Here is an 18,738-nt window from a genome sequence, read left to right on the forward strand (position 1 = left end):
TAACAAGTAGTTTTGAAAAGTGAGGAAAACTGGGACAAAATAACAATACTTTTGTGAAATAGAATAATAAGAGGAAGGGGAAGTCAGTGATTTTTTTTGGGAAAAGGAAAACATTATTGAAAAGGGAGGACATCTGGAATTGTTAAACAGCAAGTCTTTATAACGAGAAGAATGAAAGAAATACTGTAAAGAGAGGAATTAAAGACATTTTGGCATTGACATGAATGAAAGACATTAAGTGGAAAGTGTGAGCTTTTTTAGAAATTAAGGACATGCTAAACTATGACGAGACTTTAAAATATGTGAGGAAAGTTGTAATATTTTTGTATTTTTAATCGAGAACATGTTTTGGTAAATAAGAAAAGAATGAGACAAAATGTCAAATTTTGGGAAACTAAAATTTGTTTTGTTTTTTGTTTGTTTTAAGGGGAAGGGCATTGTTATAAGTCAAGGATAATGAAAATTTTGTTGGAAAGAGGACTTATTGAAATAAGAGAAGCCTTCTGTTGAGTGAGGACACTTATGAAGGACTTCTTTATAACAGGGAGAAGAAAAATATTTTTGAAAACAACGAATTGAGGAGATTTTGTAGAAACTGATTTTTAATTCTGAAAAAATCAGAACATTTAAAAAACATTTTAGGAAAGGGGGAAAAGAAGAATGTTTTAAGTTAACTTATGATAAATTATTCTTATTTCTGAAAAGTGAGAGCATTTCTAAAAATTAGGGAGATTTTGAGTATACTGCAGTATATTCTGGAGTCAGAACAGACTGTGTTTGGAAAGAAAACAGATTTTGGTGAACAGCATTTTGAAAATTAATTTGAATTGTGATTTTTTTAGTTATATTTTATCATATTTTTGGAGAGAAGAGATAATATTAAAGACTTCCTGGGAAAATGGGGAAATTCTGATATGTTGTTGGATAATTTTCAAAAATTTCAGTCAGGATTTTTTCATATAGCATCATTTTTGGTGAAGAGAGTAAAATTACGGAGAAAGAAAGGCTGTTATAGACGTTTGTGAGTGAGGAAAAACATTTTCAAAAAGAAGGGCATTTTTGAAATCATTAGAAATGTATTTTTTGAGAGCTATGGTATAAATAGGAACATTTACAATGACACCAAGTTGGCAAATTACATTAGAAAATGAGGAACTTGCTGCATTTTCTTAGAAACTTCTGAAAGTCACACGGCATTTGAAAAGACTCAGCTGGAAGGAAGAGTGTGTTGTTTTCATGGGATACACTGTAGGTTTGCAAATGTATATTATTTTAAAACAGCAGCCTTTTTGGAACAAAAAGTTTCATCATTTCACTATTTTGTGGTTTTAATAAGGTTATTAGCTAGAAAATGCATAATGTTCATGAAACCCCTGCAAGAAGAGCATACAAACATATGTGTTTGGTTGTCTAATAATAAGCAATATTAAGCTATGGAGTAGTAATTACCGTGTAATAATACGGTGCTCCTCTTAGATGTTCATTAATTTTGCTATGAAAGACCAACCTGAATTAGTGAAGTGAAAAATGGAAAGAAATAGAAGCTCTCAGCCAGCGAGTGTATGTGTCACTGTGTCCTATATGGCTGGATTGGCGCTGTGTGAAGAGGAGCTTCCTGCTGCTTAGTATTCAGTCCAGCACTCTGCCTGTCTGGTACAATATGATGCAGAGCTCCCCTATACTGAGGAACACACTTCAATATAAAGCGTGTACCCTCACACACACACACAGTCTTGCAAATGCACACAAATTCATTCGAGTTTCACGCACTTTTGGGTTACAGCAGAAATGTACATTATGTACCGGTGTTCTCATTTTTGTTACACTATTTTTTTTGCCTGAAAACAATCTAAAGGTGCCACATTAAAAAGAAATGGTGGCTGCAGATTGCCCTGTAGGTCAAAGCCATCGCAGCACTTAATAACTATATCTGTGACGGGCTTATTTTTTTAGCAAAACTGTGCCAAAGTTCAATACAATGTAAGAACATCATGAAGGAGGCGGAGCAAGCACCATCAAATCATTTACTTTCTATATCGAGACACCATGGGGTGCAATGTCATAGACATTAAAAAGGAGAGGCATGGCACTTACAGATGGCCTGTCCCCCAACGAGCCAATCAAAAACCGATCCTTGAAACACATGAACCAGTCACGTTGTGGCATTCATGCATGCACACAAAAGAGATTTATGAGGGTTGTATGCATGCTAACCTTGTACTGCAGGAAACATGTGGCTTACTGTATCCATAACATGAACTGCATTTGTTCAGCACCCTGGTGGGAGGAGCCAGAGACCCCTGATCAGGTGGAAACCCTGGATTGAGCTGGTAAAGAGACTGTGACGTTACCTGAATCAGCTGATGTTTTTGTACAATAACTGTAGTATATGTAATGAAGCCATAGAGGCTTCATTACATATACAAGTACACAGGAGTGGGCTGAAAACTGATGAGTTTTACATGCCTGGCGTATGACTGAAAATCAATCAGTACCACAAAAAAGTGCTTTAAAATTGAAGTTGGGACCACCTTTGAAGCCAAATGTTTGAAGTCCAGGGTTCTGCTCCAAGCTGACGGATTTTTGATACAAGTAATGGAAAATTCCTGCTGTAATGACACCCTTACTTCCACATAGAGTGTATAAAGTAATCCCAGCAATTAAAGAAAACGACAGAACAACCCGAAGACAAGGAATTCAAGCTCAAAAATGTCAAAGGAGGGGCTTAACTTTTCGATCTATGTTTCAGTCCTCCGCTACGGTCATGAGCTCTGAGTAGTGACTGAAAGAAAGATCAGAAAGTACAAGCAGCTGAAATTATTTTCCTCCACAGGGTGGCTGGACTCACACAGCGAGGAGCTACAGAAAGGAGCCAATTTACGTGTTTCAGGATGCCTCCTAGGTGGCTTCCATTGGAGGATTTCCAGACCCAACCAACTGGTAGGAGACTCCAGAACCAACCCCGAACACGCTGGAGAGATGATTTATCTCATCTGGCCTGGAAACGCCGCCCACATCACCCAGGAGGAGCTGGAAGATATTGCCAGGAAGATGGACGTGTGGACTAATTTGCTTAGTCTGCTGCCACTTTGACCCGACTGCAGATAAGCAGCTGAAAATGGATGGATGGACAGACGGACAAGAAATCACTCAACAACCCGAGGACCCACTTTCATACCTAAAAATGATTGTAAATCATTTGTCATCGCTCCCTAAAATTGCTCCAGTTTCAGGCTGGAGCAGAGAATCTGCTGCACACATCCAAACACTCACAGGCAAATGTTTGTGAGTCCAAACAAGCTCACACACACACACACACGCACAGATCAGGCAGCCAGGTGAGGTGTGTGTTTGTGCCAGAGCCAGACAGCAGCTCTGTGTTTTATTACAGCAGAGAACTTTTATCAAACCCAACAAACAGAAACACCTGGTGTGTGATGTGATGCTGCAGTGCACAAACCAAACAGCACAAATGAACAGAGAGAGAGCGGTGCAGTGCTGCCTCGTGTTTGTCTTCATATCAGGGCAGAATATTTTTATTATTCTAGATGTAAACTGCTTTTATTGGTGACCTATAAAATATTATTTATGTGAGCCGTGCGAGTCTAGAGCCGATGGCAGCTGCTTGACCACTTACGGTCTTGCCAAAATATCAGTGGACCTGTTTGATGGATTGGCATGAAAGTTCTGCAGAACATCTTAATGAACTGTTCTATTTTTTTCATATTTTAAAGCCTGATTGAGCAGCCATACAGTCGTAGTCCACAGCAAGACAGTCCTCAGCAATTAAAAGCATATTAATCCTGCATAGGCATAAAAAATAATGGCCAGTGTCTCTCAGAGTCAGAGTCAGTCCCAGAAGTTGTCTAACAACAATAATAATCAAGTACCATAAAGCCAGTGTTCACATTAGTTTCTTAACTCATTGTAACAATCTTTTTATTTCTGTGTCTAAACCTGTGATAATCAGGACATCCGCCAAAACGAGTTCACTTGCGAGACCAGCCCTTTTTTTATTTTTTTCAAACATCAGCGAGTGAAATCAAGAGAAAAAAACAAAGCGACTGAAAAATAAAACGACGAGACGGGAACCGAGGTGTCGAAGGTGAAGAACTTGCAACCTACTCCACCGCCACACTTCAAGCCTCCTAATGAGGATTTTGTAGCTTGTTAAAAGAGGCCGTCGTGTCCCTGCATTGAGTTTCCAGTTCATCGAGGCACAGATGCCAAAACTTCTGCTTATCTAAAGGGCGTCCAGGCATTGGAATGGGCTATATTTGCAGTCCGTATTATTCCTGTGGCATCAGATAGTGCCATTTGTTCAAGCTGCTCTCTGTGGCTCATGGATGCATAAGCTTTCCTTTACCATCTGTACCCTGATGCAACGGTTAGCGAACAGGGTTACTCTGTAAGAAGTGAGAAAAGGCCAGAGAAGACAAAAGTCCCAACGAGAAGATCTCAGAGTCTGACAAACCTGCAATAACAGGATCATTTCCTATCAGCAGGCAATGCGTTAGGACGCTAACGTCAAAGAACATCTTGTGCATAAGCAGATTACATTATGTGTAGGTATTTCACTCCATGCTATTTCTATTATTTTAAGGTTTATTTTGAGGAATTTTGTCTTGATTTTGACACAGACAGTGGAATAAAGGAAAGATAGCAAGAAGCCAAGTAGAGATCCACTGCTCTCATTTGCATCGTAACCACCTGCTCATTCGCCTGAACCATTGTATTTTCTGAATTTTGGCTAAGTTCATATTAACACAGTGAAGTGGTGTCTACAAAAGACGACCACATTTACTCAACCTCTGCACTCACAGCCTGCTGGAGATAAATATTTTCGTGCTATTAGGACTGACAGCTGATACGAAGGACAGAGCAGACCCTCACTCTGTTACACTGGTGTACAAACAGTACTGCAGTACAGTTTGTGGTGTAAACAGACACTATTAAAAAAAAAAAGCTGCAGCATTTAAGCCTGGTGTGAAGGCCTCGACTCCTCGTTCATCACCTCCCTCATTCCATTCTGGTTTCCATGGAGACTGGACTGATCGGGTGATTAGCCGCGTCAATTAACCTCTGACCAATCACAGAGTGAGGCTGAGCAGCAGCAGCTCATTGTGAAGCTGCAGGTTCAGTCACAGCTGAATCCAAAAGCTCGAACGGCGAAATACAACAAACAAAAAACGATCTTCTCGAGTCGATCGAGAAGCGTTCGGCGCCGCGTGAGAGGCAAATATCACAGCGTAAAATCACTCTGCTGCAAGGTGAGGTTGAGCTGTTGAGATATTTAAGTAAAAGTATGAGAGGCTAATCAGGAGAATTAAGTTTAAAAGAAGTAAAAATACTGTGAGAGTCATTTTCTGCTGTTTCTGCTGTTCACAGTGGAGTCATTTTAATGACTTTTTACAGGACTGAAGCTCATTATTATTTTCATAATTTCCCAGCTACTTTTTTTCAGTAAAATCACTTTTATAACTCGCAAAATATGAACAAAAGCCTGTTACGCTTGCTCTTGGTAAGTGCAGCTCGGAAATAAATGCCGTTTTCTGCCTCGGCGTAATTTTTTCCATAAATGTACGGATACATGAGCCCACTTCACACATGGGCTTGCCAAAGACCTGACTCTCCTGCAGGGTGTGCTGGCCATAATTAACCCTGGTGCACTCCATGTGCCCTCCTGTAAATGTGGGAATCTGAAGTGCCATGTTTCATATCCTCAGGCCTGGACACAAACACCCCGCTGGCCTCCTCCTTCTTCCAGTTAGATGACCAGGTCTGAGGTGTCACGTCAGCACTTCAGAGGAGATAAAACTCCTCCTCAGCCCTCGGAACAGCTTCTGTCAAACATTATTCACTTCATAACTGTGAAGATCCACACACGGACACAGTTTTAAAAGCTGAATTTGGCCTCAAATGATCCCATACAGCAGCGGTTGTCAATCACTGATATGCAGGTATGTGTCTGTTTCTGTTAGACAACTGAAAAACTGATAAAAGAGATACAGCAGAAGGTCGTAAAATGCCAAAAGGCTAAAGGCCAACATTAATTCATGGGTGTCAGTGAGTCATCAGATCACTATATTATAATCCTGCTTTCATCTCACAAAGAAACTCGCAGCACTCTTATGTAAGTCAGCATCTTAACATGCTATGAATCCTTAACAGGATGACTGTGAGCAACAAGTCGTGCTTCTCGATATCTGGTTTTTTTTCCAGTAACATGAGCTCGATTTCTTTCAGGTTCGTGTGGAGGAGGAGGCTTGAAGGATGCAGAAAAAACTCCACAGGGTAATGTACTGAACGGGAAGGATTTGGCTCGATGGACATTCAGGATCTTCATTTTCAAATAACTTTATCTTGAGGTTTAGTCTTCTCTAAAGCTTACTTAGGGATATGGAAGAATTAAGGAAGGCTCTTACTTCCTGCTAAGGCTCAGCACAAAGTTTTGATCCCTGACATTAAACTTCCAACTTTACTGAAACAAAACTACTTCCAAACCCAGTCCAGCAGTGTCAGTCTGAATCATTACTCTGTGCTGTGTTTTCTGGTAACAAAGTACACATTTGAACTGTGCTTTTTTTGGCTCTTAATAACAAGATAAGCGTGAGTGTAAAGAACATGTACAGTAACTTGTGCTTCTTACAATGAACACTCCAGAACATAAAAAAGGAAGCAAAGCTAAACATTTTAATGCCCAAAAAAGTTGATTCTGTTCATCTGGACTGTTTTCAGTGGGAGAAACAAGTCGTCACTCATCCAAGGGACTTCTTCACCTACATCCAGATGAACAGAATGAACTTTTTGGGATTTCCTTACCTGGATGATTGAGCATGCATCAAGTCAATTTTGATGAACACAAATTTGGATGTTAGAGCAGGAACTGCTCTCCAAAAGATGCAAGACGGGAGTTCTGTCTGCAGTAAGGTGGATTTGAAAGCCTGGCTCTATTTTGAAACTTCCAGTACTTACGTATTCAGACAAGAAAAGATGAAAAAGTGAGGAAGGCATGACCAAGACCAACAAATAAGAGAGAGCAGTCATCAGTGACCATAGATATGACAATGTTTAAGTCAAATGTAGCATGAAATGGAGGAGTTGATGTGGGCTGCAAAGAGGCTTGCAGCGACAGAAACAAATCTATGAAAGCTGAACCAGCTTAAAAAATGTCCCCTATATGAGATATTACACTATATTACAGAGTGTAATTACAGAGTGTACATTACAGAGTGTAATGTAGTTTAATGACTTTATCTAAAAAGTATCAAAGACTGGCACTGACCAGAGCCTAGAGAGCGATGATGCAAACTTGCTCGCATGTTAGTTGCCTGATTACAGTGACTGACTGACCAAACTTCTAAAAATAAATGTTTATTGTAATTGTTTATATGTGAAAATGAATTTTATTGTGACATCTACTGTTATTGTAGTTCAATAAAACTACACTATAGGTTGCAATGCACCAATGAGCTGAGTATCTGTGGCAATGTCCCGATCTATCGAATTCAGTTTCATGCTGTTCTGTTTTCACTGCAGCACCTCAAAAGCAATGCAGCGATTTCTACAGAGAGAAATCATCGAGAAGCCTAACAGCAAAGTGGCAGCAGTTTGGAGGCGTTTCAGCTGTGCTACACCAACAGCTTCTCTTTGTATGTCTGCAATTTTTTTGTGCTTAAACACAAACTGTGATTAAGTAAGTCAACACGACTGAAGAGCTCCAATGACTGCAACCATTTTAGTCTTTGTTTGGTAGGATAGCGGAGACAAGACGGGGAAAGCTGGAAGAAAGACATTCAGTAAATGGTATCCAAGCAGACTTGGACCCAGGTATGGGTCGCCCATTTAACCCAGTGAGCTGAACTGGTGCCCTGTTCTTGGAAAACGACTGTTGTACTTGTAGTAAAATAACCTTGCCCTAAACGTCAGAGAATGATTCCCAGTCTCTTCCACAGAGTGAGGAATTCGGCTTATTGATCAAACACTGGTATTGGATCGGGTATTTCCATAGAGTTAATTACAATGTGACTCAGTGTCAAATTATAGTGTTTGTTTGTTTGTTTGTTTGTTTGTTTGTTTGTTTGTTTGTTTTACTTAGGAGGAGCTGGACAAAGTTGGGATGGTGGACCCTTAAAAAAAAGTTTCTGTTAACTGACATAAAACTCAGATGTAATAATATAGTATTCTTATAAATTAAAAAAAAAAATAAAGAAGAAAAAACTGTTTGGGCTGATGCCTTTCAACAAAACAAGCATGAGGAGGTTTTGGTGCTTCTGTTTATTGAGGCTGTGATGTCTACATGACTGGTATTTGACAACTGGCGTGTCTGACAAACACTATGCAAATTATATAAAAACTAAAACTATTACAAACTGAAGTGAAACTAAACATTTGTTAGAACAGAAAGCACTCAAATGAAACAAAGAAACCCATCCACAAAAACTAAACAGAGGACAAAAGGTTTAAAGTAAATAAAAATTACAAATGAATAAAAGTAAGGAAATCTTATCCAACCTTCAGCAGGTTTACTGGAGCAAAAACAACACTTTGCTTCTAAAAGCAACAAACCGATGTGTTAGACACCAGCTCACGTGGACAAATCTCAATCGAATTGTCATTTTTCATCATGTAGACACAGATTTGGCCGCTAACGACTCCTCCACCTCCCATCATTCACCTCTGTGGCAAAGAGCAGCGGGGCGGGGCTGAGTGACTGACAGGATGATGAGTGGATGCGGTCAATGTGTGAAGCTTTAATGATCTGTAACAAGCAGACAAAGCAGGTCGTGAGTGGCTACAGAGATCCACAATCATTACTCCTGCTTGAATTAGTGTGTGTGTGTGTGTGTGTGTGTGTGTGTGTGTGTGTGTGTGTGTGTGTGTGTGTGTGTGTGTGTGTGTGTGTGTGTGTGTGTAGGTACAGAAAACATCCAACCGAATCTGAGGTGACTCTCTGAATCATTTTTACCTTTTTTATGAAAGGAAGCCTAACAATTAAGATATTTGAGTTTTTCAGCCAGACAGACTCCAGCTGTGAGATAGGATTACAGATGTTTCAGGGGTCAGAGGTCATAAAAGATGGAAAAATATTACTAAGTTTTCCAGTAATCAACACTCTGAGTCGGACTCCACAGAAACCAGCTGTCGGTCTGCTAACATGAATGATTTTACACACACACACACTCTTCATGGAGAACAGAATCTACCCACACTGAATCACCGAAAATGTGTGTCCTTATCCAGAGAGTGTGTGTGTGCGTGTGTGATTTTTACACTATGAGTCATTCGAGGCTCCACAATAGACTGTGATGAAGCCTTCTGCATCGTGTCTGTGTGTTCGTGTGTGTGAGTGTGTGAGTGTGTGTGTGTGACCTCCATTGATCAGAGTGAGGTAATCAGATTGATGGCAGTCTTGGCAGCAGCTTAGATTTAATAAACCGCAGACAGACAGACGGACGGACAGACATGCAGGCGGGCAGTTCAGACGAGGTCGCGTCGGTCTGACTTGACAGTGTGACATCACAGAGAAAGACTGTCTGATGTTCAGATGTTACGTAAACGTGCAAATGTCGGTGTCACGCCAATGTCTCGTAAGGTGCTTTTCTTCCTGAGCTGGAATTTTCTGGAAACCGGGAACGATGTCAATTATAATTCCAGCACAGACCCAGAGCGTTCTAATCACAGAGCATCACATAATGTTTCCTCTGTCTTTGTTAAACACAAGGCGTCTTCTGGTGTTGGTGCACCAACTAGAAATATTGGCCATGGAGAGATACTACAACTGTTTTTGGAGAGCTGGAAGTGTTAGGTTCACCAGCCAGGAGGCTTTAGTTTGCATCACATGTTGGGTTTTACCACTAGCTGATTCTTATATTCCCACTTTCTCTTGCTGGTTGTGTTTAGGCCAGTTTTTCTCAAAGTTGATATGACTTAGAGATCCACCACATGAACGAAGGCTAAAAAGGTAAAATGGCGATAGCAGTGTCGTTATTTGAGCCACTGATAGAACAATAAAAGCAATCGGGTTGCTCCTTGTAACATATCTTTTGGGTTGATGGTGTTTTAGGCTGGCTAAAGTCATTTTTGTACTCGTTTACAGTTCATACACCATTACTGAAATGGCACTGCATGTCTATGTGTTAAGAATGCATAGTCTTTCATGATGGCTATAAGGGAAGAAGTGAAATTTGAAGAAAAGAGCTCATTTTGTCATGTTTTGTGCCGCTATGTCCTACATTATGAAGGAAAAGCCATTTTGGCCCACTTAAAATGACATCAAGCGCTGCCCCTGGACCACCTCATGTGTTTCCTCATTTGTTGAGCTGTCTGCAGACATGACGACCGACATTCTGATATGTGATGTTCTTTATAACCAGGGAACAGTTTGCTATAACATTTGGCCTGTTGAGATTTAATTTCAGCCTCTCCTCCAGTCTTCATCAGCTCTGTGGGTGCAGAGTGTTTTGAACCCCAGAGATCCAAGTGGTACTGCCATCTATCACATTTTCACAAGGCAACGTGACTTCATGTCTGCTTTCGACAGCTGAATCCTGCACAGTCGCTACTAGAAAGCAACTGTCGGCTGCTCCTTTGCCACAAGGAGTTGCCACAGTTGGTAGCTCTGTGGATGCTTTTCCTGACCCCACCCCAATAGGAATTTAAGTCTCTGGGTGGAATTGTACCAGCGCCAAAGCAGAAAGATCATGGTTTGGGTTATAACACACCCTGTAATCCTTCACACTGAAAAACTGCAGGTTGACTGCACCATCTTACTGATACCATAACCAACGGCATACTAGCTGCTACACAACAGCATTATTTTACACTCCCAAAATGAGAGCAGTCTGACTGCTGACCTGCAGCGTCCACTGTAAGAATTCTGCAGTTTTAGAGTTTTAGTTTTAAATCAAATTTCAGCTCATTTAAGTTCTTTTTTGTTTTGTTTTTTTCAGTTCCGGTATTAGTTGTAGTTTTTATTATATAATGGGTTGATTTAAGAAGTTCCGAACTTCACAATGACATAGCGATACAACAATGCCTGCTAATTATTACTAAGTGACAGACTAATTAAATCCCAGGATTTCACTTGCAACAGCTACAATTACAATTACCTGCACGGCAGTTCACTTACTTAAATTAGTGGAAGTGAGGCCCATACACCAATAAGCTACAGCATCCATGCCCCTAAATTAAGCCTTAATAAACTAAACACACATGAATGAAGGAGGTGTTTCAGCTGTTAAGAACAGGGAACTAGGAGGAGCTCCGAACTGTTTTCCTCTATTTCTGCTTTAAAGTTGGACATTTAGATGTCAGCGAGACTGACGAGCTGCTGGAGGAAGCCTCAAGTGGCCATTAGAGGAATTGCAGTTTTTGGTACTTCCAACACAGGAAGTTTCCCTTTGGTTGTCATAACTACCAAAAATTAGTTTGTGACAGTATTATGCTTTGTTTCTTAAATGACTGGGCTCTTTCGTGTCTGGGTAACCAGTATAGCTTTGGTTTGTTTGGTGAAATGTTCCAAACTTTCTCATGTTGCAAACTATCGTTTAAAACTTCTTTTGGCTGCTCCCTTATTCACGAGGGGATCCCACAGCAGATGGACCCACATATTTGATTTGGCAGATTTTTACCGAAACAACCCTCCCAGGCATTTTTGTCTCCTCCAAGACTTGAACCCGAGATCTCTCATGTGTCAGATGAATGTGTAAACCACTACGTTGTAAACTGTAGTTTGCAAAAATCAAAATTCCTCCAACTTCCCCCACCTTACTGCTGTAAATCTGCATTCAACCACTGATTTGCAAGTCAGTTGTTGAGTAAAAGCTTAGCATAACAAATGTGAATGGCAGCCTGATCTTCAAAGTGACATCCTCATCCCGGCTGTAAAGAAACTGAGCTGAACTTTCCCAAATGCTGCAAATTGAAACACAACAGCTCGTTGAGCACGGAGAGCAGCAGCAGGAATGATTTTATCTGTGATGTGAAGAGACCCACAGGTGTGAATGGAGAATTTATCTGTGACCAGCAGTCTGCTATGACTGGTCAAGTGTAAGCTGAACCTGTGTTTAATATCCTCTGTCACACACAGGTGGTGCTGGGCTGCGGAGATGAGGCAGGTTTATTTTCCTCTGCAGTTATGAACGATCGCCGGGCTCTGGCCTGTCTCTGACTCAGACTCTGCAGAGAGCCGACAGGAAATAAAGGAGTTTTTCTTTCATTACTTCTCAACTGAGTTCACCTGGTGTCTTTGTTTACACAGCAAAACAGCCAGGAGAGAAATCTCCTACGGTTCATGCAGAGCCACAACACCCGGTCTGACAGGAAGATTATATTTCATCAGGTCTTTTCTCATTCTTCATCGCAGCAGAGAAGAAGACCGTTTACGCAAAACCACATGCTGAGATCAACGAGAAGCGTGATCCTAAACCTTTTGACGGAAAATTTCCCGTCTGTCCGGGTTGGAGCACGAGTTTGACATCACTGAACTAAAGTCCACTTCATTCCCTCCGACAACAGCGATACGACAAACAACAGCGACGTGGTCAAAGATCAAAGCTCGCTCAGCCAAGAACACTGTGATCACCCAGTAATGAGGACAAAAGGTGAAAATACAGACATCTATAGACATAAATGTCTGAATACAGACATAGGCATACTGTCTTAGGATGAAAAAGTGAATAAAGTTTTGGGCCTTTCACCCTACACAACCTCACGCTCTAAATTAGCAGGTAGGACAGCAGCAAGTTTTAGAAAACTATCGACTTTCAGCATCTGCAACAACACTTAAAACACTCTTCAAACACAAAATCAAAAAATGCATTAAAAAAGGCCACAAAATCATCTAAAAACGAAGACATTTTTCACAAAAATCTAATGACTCATAATTCATAAGTAGGTGGAGTTTCCCTGATATTTGACATAAACAGTTGTATCGTCACAAACTGTCATGAATAGTGTGCCGACTTGCTGTTGGAGGGCTTTATAACCTAAATCCACTTAAGGTCGGTTAGTGGAGAAAAAGCATGCGGTGGACCTTCCACAGGAACGGATGCTAACGCAGCGAATGATTCACTTAAAAGCACAATATAAACTTTAACAAACACCTGAGCTAGAATACTTCATTACTTTGCAGAGCGCATTCACATGAAATTTATAAAATCTTTCGTCATCTATAGAAGCATCTGAGAGTCTCTCTTTTTTAATACACGTTTAGGGAATAAAGCCACTGGAAACTGGACAAAAATCCTCACGCCTGATCGAGACTACAGTCTCGACACTTTGCTATCCATGCAAAACTATGAGCTTCTGCTTTGAATGGGACCAGACAAACACAAGGAATAAAGTATATTTTATATATAAAGGATGTCTATGAAAACACTCATCCTACGCTAAGACGGCCTGCCTTTGACCTCAGAAGCTCTCTTTTATATTCACTGGTGGACACCTCAGACAGTTTAAAGAAATCCTGCATTAAATCGGAACTCATTCATGGAAACGCTTGAATGTTGTCCCTGACTCTGACTACACTGTACGTCCAGACAGCAGGCCACCTGTCCAGTTTCAAGGGTCAAGTCCACCTGAAGCCAGGTCTAAATCCATTTCCAGTGAGACTGATTTAACCCCCAGAATGATTCCCCAGTAGTTACAACAACATTGAGCAGTACTTTTTAAGGTGCTGCTGCAGGGAAGATTTCTAGCTTCTTTAGCCCCAACTATAAGATCCATATAAGAACAAAGAAAACTACAGAAGAAGAACAAACAAACATAATCTGTTAAATTAAATTCCATTATGCTAGTGCATGTTTTTTTTGTAGAATATTATATTTATCTAATTGAGTAAAGGCTTTAATGTTTCTTTACTTTCTTCACCTCGCATCCTTTCCTCATCACTAACTCGCTCTCCTGTTCCTTTGTCACCTGCTCATTTCCTGATTGAATTCACCTGTCACACCTTATTTGAGGGCACTCACTTTTTTCACCTTCACACCGTCGGCGGTTCCAATTTAGCAGTCAGTGTGCATCTTTCTCACATTTCTCGTCGTGGCTGCAATTAACTTTAAGTCAGATAATAAACCTTTGTTCACTGGATAATAATCTAATAGCTTATTAATTAAATGCATTCTGATCGGATGCTCATGACGGCAACAAAACCTTCTTATGAACTTCCTAATTAACAACCTGCCTTTGTACCCTGGAGTGGGGGTATTTATTTGCACCCTCAGGGTTGGTTCCCTACAGAGGCCGGTGTTGAACTTCTGGTAAGAACTCTGCACGTTAATGTGACGGCACAGAAACGGACCCTTTAAAAAAGGAAAAATTAGACCTAGGGGCTTTTACAAGTTTATTTTTTATTATTCATTCATACATGTGGAAATGACATTTGTGAGGCACTTTTCTAGCCTTGCTCACCTCACAACTCTTTATCTTTTTAACATCTTTGGCCAATTTAGAATCACAAAGACCTCCAGAAGATTCAAAGTCCAGGACCTTCTTGTGTGCAAACCTCTGCTGCTGATATGCAAGACGAAAAAGAAGGAAGCTTGTAAGGATATATATTGATTTTAATGAAACAATAAAGTTAATACTTTATATCATAATATTTCTTTTTTCTGTTTCGCCAAACAGCTGCACAAATATTATTGCTTGAGAGGTTCTATGTGCATTTTGAGGACCTTAAGAAGAAACACATGGTTACTTCGGGGTCCAGTAATTGGTCCTAGGGGAAACATAAACGTGTACTGTACCTGTCGGGAATGGACTGATTGTGTTAGCGCCTTTAACAGCAATTTTATTCACCCAGTTTTTTTGGAAAACTTTCAACTGCATACCGGTTCTTTGTTATTTGTAGTTTGTAGCAGATGATAATCAGGAAGCACGGGAGGGTTCATACCAATGAAGAACTGGCTTTGCTGTCCAGATTTGCAAAGACCTTTGAAATCTGTGATGTTGATGTGGATTTGACCCTTGTGTGGAAATGCACTCAAGGAACCTTAATTCTGGGAAAGTTCCTGAAACTTTAGGTGAAGAACAAAAAGAGTTAATATCTGAGTAAAGACACGAGTCATAAATGTTAAAGATGCCCTGATTTTGCTTCAGAGCTTCCAATCCCCCCAAAATTTCCCCCTGCAGGGAAATCAGGTGGTTCTTATTCAAGAGTTTCAGTGATGTAATTTCCCACGGCTGTACTAACACTTTTTTCAAAATTAAGCAACTTTAATTTGCACACTGGGTTCGACATGAATATGTACAATAACCTCAGCATAGGCTCCTGCACAGCTAGCAGACTGAAGATAAGCCAGGGCAGATTTTCCTATATAATCCACTGATGGTTGGGTTGGATGATGAAGTGTAAAAGTAATCCAGGTTTCATGTGATGCTGTCGCATAATCTAAATTAGTCAATTTTAGCATGTATTTTATGTTATTGTATGACTTTTTTGCATTCTTGCCTGCTGTTAAAAGTTAACAATGAAAATGCAGCATTAAGTTGCTTTAAGTGTTAAAAATGTAACTACTTTTTTATTTTTACCGTAGAAGTCAATAATCTCTTAAGGATTTAAGCAATTTACCTTAATTTTATGGAGAGGAAAAGCAGATTGTTCAAACATGTCAAATTGAAAAAAGAGATGTTAAAGGTTCCAAAAGGTCAACGCAGACTTCACTTCAGCTCTGCATGAATCATTACAGGAAAATTACAGGATCACTTGGTCACCCAGTAGGAATAAACAACATTACACACAGTGGTCTCAACCCAGATTATTATATCCTACAGAGGTATCCTATACACTCACCATACAGAACAATACAGGCTTCATGGCACCCAGTAGGAACATTACATAAATATTACAGGGATGTTACGGAGCCCCGGGTCTGTTCACTCACATCTCTAAGCAATAAAAGTGAAATCATAAACGAGCACGACAATGAGCATAAACATAATCAAAGAGGTGGCATAAGGTCACCACAGGCTGAGCGGCTCAAACAGCACACTGTGGCGCTGCGATGGGAATATCACAGGAATATTAAAGTCAGTACAACGCGTGACAAAAGGCACAGTGAGGCAAAGCGCCACGGCACCATAGAAACAGCGCACAACATGACAAACATGTGCAAAATATCATGGGAACAACAGAAGCATGACTGACTCACTACAGGGAGATTACAGAGGTGCCACAGCGAAACAATGTCCCCGCGAAGGCGCACGGAGAGCGGCACAGACACACTCCACAGCCTCGCGCTCTAACGGGAATAATAAGAGGACTGTCAACACAACTGAGCTGTGAAACAACGCGAGCGTGACACTATAGGAAAATTACAGCAGTGTGCTCAACGTAACCGGAGCCGCAGAAAGAGCGAGAATGAGAGAAACCTCAGAGAAGGAAAACATACTGAAATGGCGAAGATGGAGACTCCTCTATCTCTTCTTCCTCCTCTCCTCTTCCTCTCAGGTCTGAAAGTCTGCAGCCTTCTTCCCTCACTCTCACTCTCTCTCTCTCAAAAGGTCTCTCTACCACTGTCTCTCTCTTTTGTCGCTGTGATATCTGGCCATGCCTTCACAGGAGGGGGAGGAGGGGGTGGAAGAGGAGGAGGGGGAGGAGGAGAAGGGGGGGCCAGACAGACAGAGAGGAGGGAGAAGAGGATGATGATGTTGATGAAGATGGTGGAGGGAGAATCAGACACTGCAGCAGAGAGCGAAGAAGAAGAAGACGGCGCCTTTACCTCTCTCTCTCTCTCTCTCTCTCACCTTCTTCCTGATCCTTTCTTTATTTCTCGAGGACGCGCACGCAAGCCCAGCGACGCTCCCGATGATGTGTGCACGCGCGCGTGCAGGCTCCAAGGATAGCGATGCATTCACCACCACCGCTCCACCTCCTCATCCCTCCTTCTCACTCGCTTTTTTTCTGAATTAATTTCAAGCCTGTAGACTCTGAGAGCGCGTGTGTGTGTGTTGTTTTTGCACCCTGCAGACACACACACACACACACACACACACAGACAAAAGTCTCTCCATAGGCGTTGAAATGTGTCAGTGTGTAATTCCCTTTGTTCAGCTCCGTGTGAACAAAGAGGTTAGACTCTCTTCATTAGTAGTAGCTGGAGTAGGCCACTACTCACACTGCAGTTTTATTTTGAGAGTAAAATGTTCATTAACACAACTTTTGGGGTGTCACATTGTGAAAGTGTCCTTTTCTCCTCCTCCAGCTTTTATTTGGTACAGATGTGTTGCAGCTTTTCCAGAGGATGAGCACTCAGACTGTCCAGTGGAACTGCTTCCCTGGTGCATCAAAGAGGCAAAAAGACAAGGCTTGACAAGTGTCATTTTAGAGGATGGCTGCTAAAATAAATGACCTATAGCTCATCTCAAGTAGATGCTGTGGGATATCGGCTCTTTGTTTAGCCTCTACTTGCCTTGCAGTTGCAAGAATCTGTGGTTGTTGCATGGGCTTAATTCCTTAGTCACCAATTATCCACACCTGATATGGCATGCTGGGTTGGCTTGGGAGGAGCACCACTTTTTACAGCTGTTGCTCATCATGTTTCTGCTGTCTAGTGCTGTACATTTTTTTAAGGCTCTCTCTGTATATAAATTTATAATTGAGAAGAGTCTAAATGCATTTATGTAAGCACAAAGTTGAGCAGGCTTGCATTAAAACTTGTATATGTGGTTTCTGGATATTCTACAGTACAGGTATATTATGTTTGCTGGAAAATAAGTGGGAAATAGCAAGAGACAAATCTGCTGACAGGAGGATTTAATATTTAACGTATTTTCTTCTGTATTTTGGCAACAGTTTGTAAAATATTCATGACTTTTATTTTATTAAAATGTGTTTCTGGACACTGCTTTCATCAGATTGGTCTCATATGTAAAAAACAAAAAAACAGTGTCCATGTACACACTGATATGTACATTTTTCTTTTTTGAAAGGCAGTCAGGGCCACATTTGGAGGCTGAAGGGGGCATTTCATTGCCAGCACCAGAGTACCAGTTTGAGTCCTACATGCATCCTCTACTTACCTGCATGATTTCAAATGCATTAAACCTCTTATCTTATAAAAACTACTGGACTCAAATAAAATGACTGACAACTCATTTTCAATCCAATCTGAGAAGAAAAAGTAGAAACAAAATTACTGCAAACACAAACTTTACATCCTATGGAAACAGATTTCATTCTAACTCATCCTTTGAATGCATCTGGGCTGATATGAAGGGTGGGGGTGGATTGCGACAGCCTCTCTAAACACTGGTTCTAAGGATATTTGGATGAATCATTCATTACACTAAAAGTTCAGAAAATACATTCATGTTTGGTATGAATATTTAGCTTAATTGTTAATTTCTCTTTTCCTTAGTTGTTTCATAGGTTTGAAATTATAGATTAAACACTTGGATTAGGAAAAGCACTATTTATTTATTATTTGTAAAATAATCAATGCTGTATTTGTGAAAACTAAACTCAGCTTTAGATGAACTACAGCCAGCTTTGGAGCAATAGGCTTCCTGGGCAGTGGAATAACAGGAATTAGGAATAATCAGGTTTGGCAATGCTCACTGTGGCCAGTGTGAGTCACATGATGAACGATGGAAATTGTAATGCTGTTTGGGCACTGGGCTATGCTGAAAGTGTTGCATAGCCCTGTGCTACCTTGTGGCAGAAGAGTGAAAACTTAAAAAATATCGAAAACAGTAGCAGAAATAGAGCTTATAAACCTTAAATGCATGCTGGTGTAT

At 40.7% G+C, this 18,738-nt stretch overlaps 1 protein-coding gene across 2 annotated transcripts in view; it reads right to left on the bottom strand.

The window, feature by feature from the left end:
• The window catches only part of myt1la (myelin transcription factor 1-like, a), an 88,425-nt gene extending 71,505 nt beyond the window's left edge, over positions 1-16,920 (bottom strand). For both annotated transcript variants that reach the window (XM_039599391.1, XM_039599392.1), the window contains exon 1: positions 16,392-16,920. The gene's annotated coding sequence lies outside the window, so the exon portion shown is untranslated. The remainder of the gene's footprint in view (positions 1-16,391) is intronic.
• Positions 16,921-18,738: the final 1,818 nt, after the last annotated feature.

The sequence above is a fragment of the Oreochromis aureus genome, linkage group 15 (genome assembly GCF_013358895.1).
Source record: "Oreochromis aureus strain Israel breed Guangdong linkage group 15, ZZ_aureus, whole genome shotgun sequence".
NCBI lineage: Eukaryota > Metazoa > Chordata > Actinopteri > Cichliformes > Cichlidae > Oreochromis > Oreochromis aureus.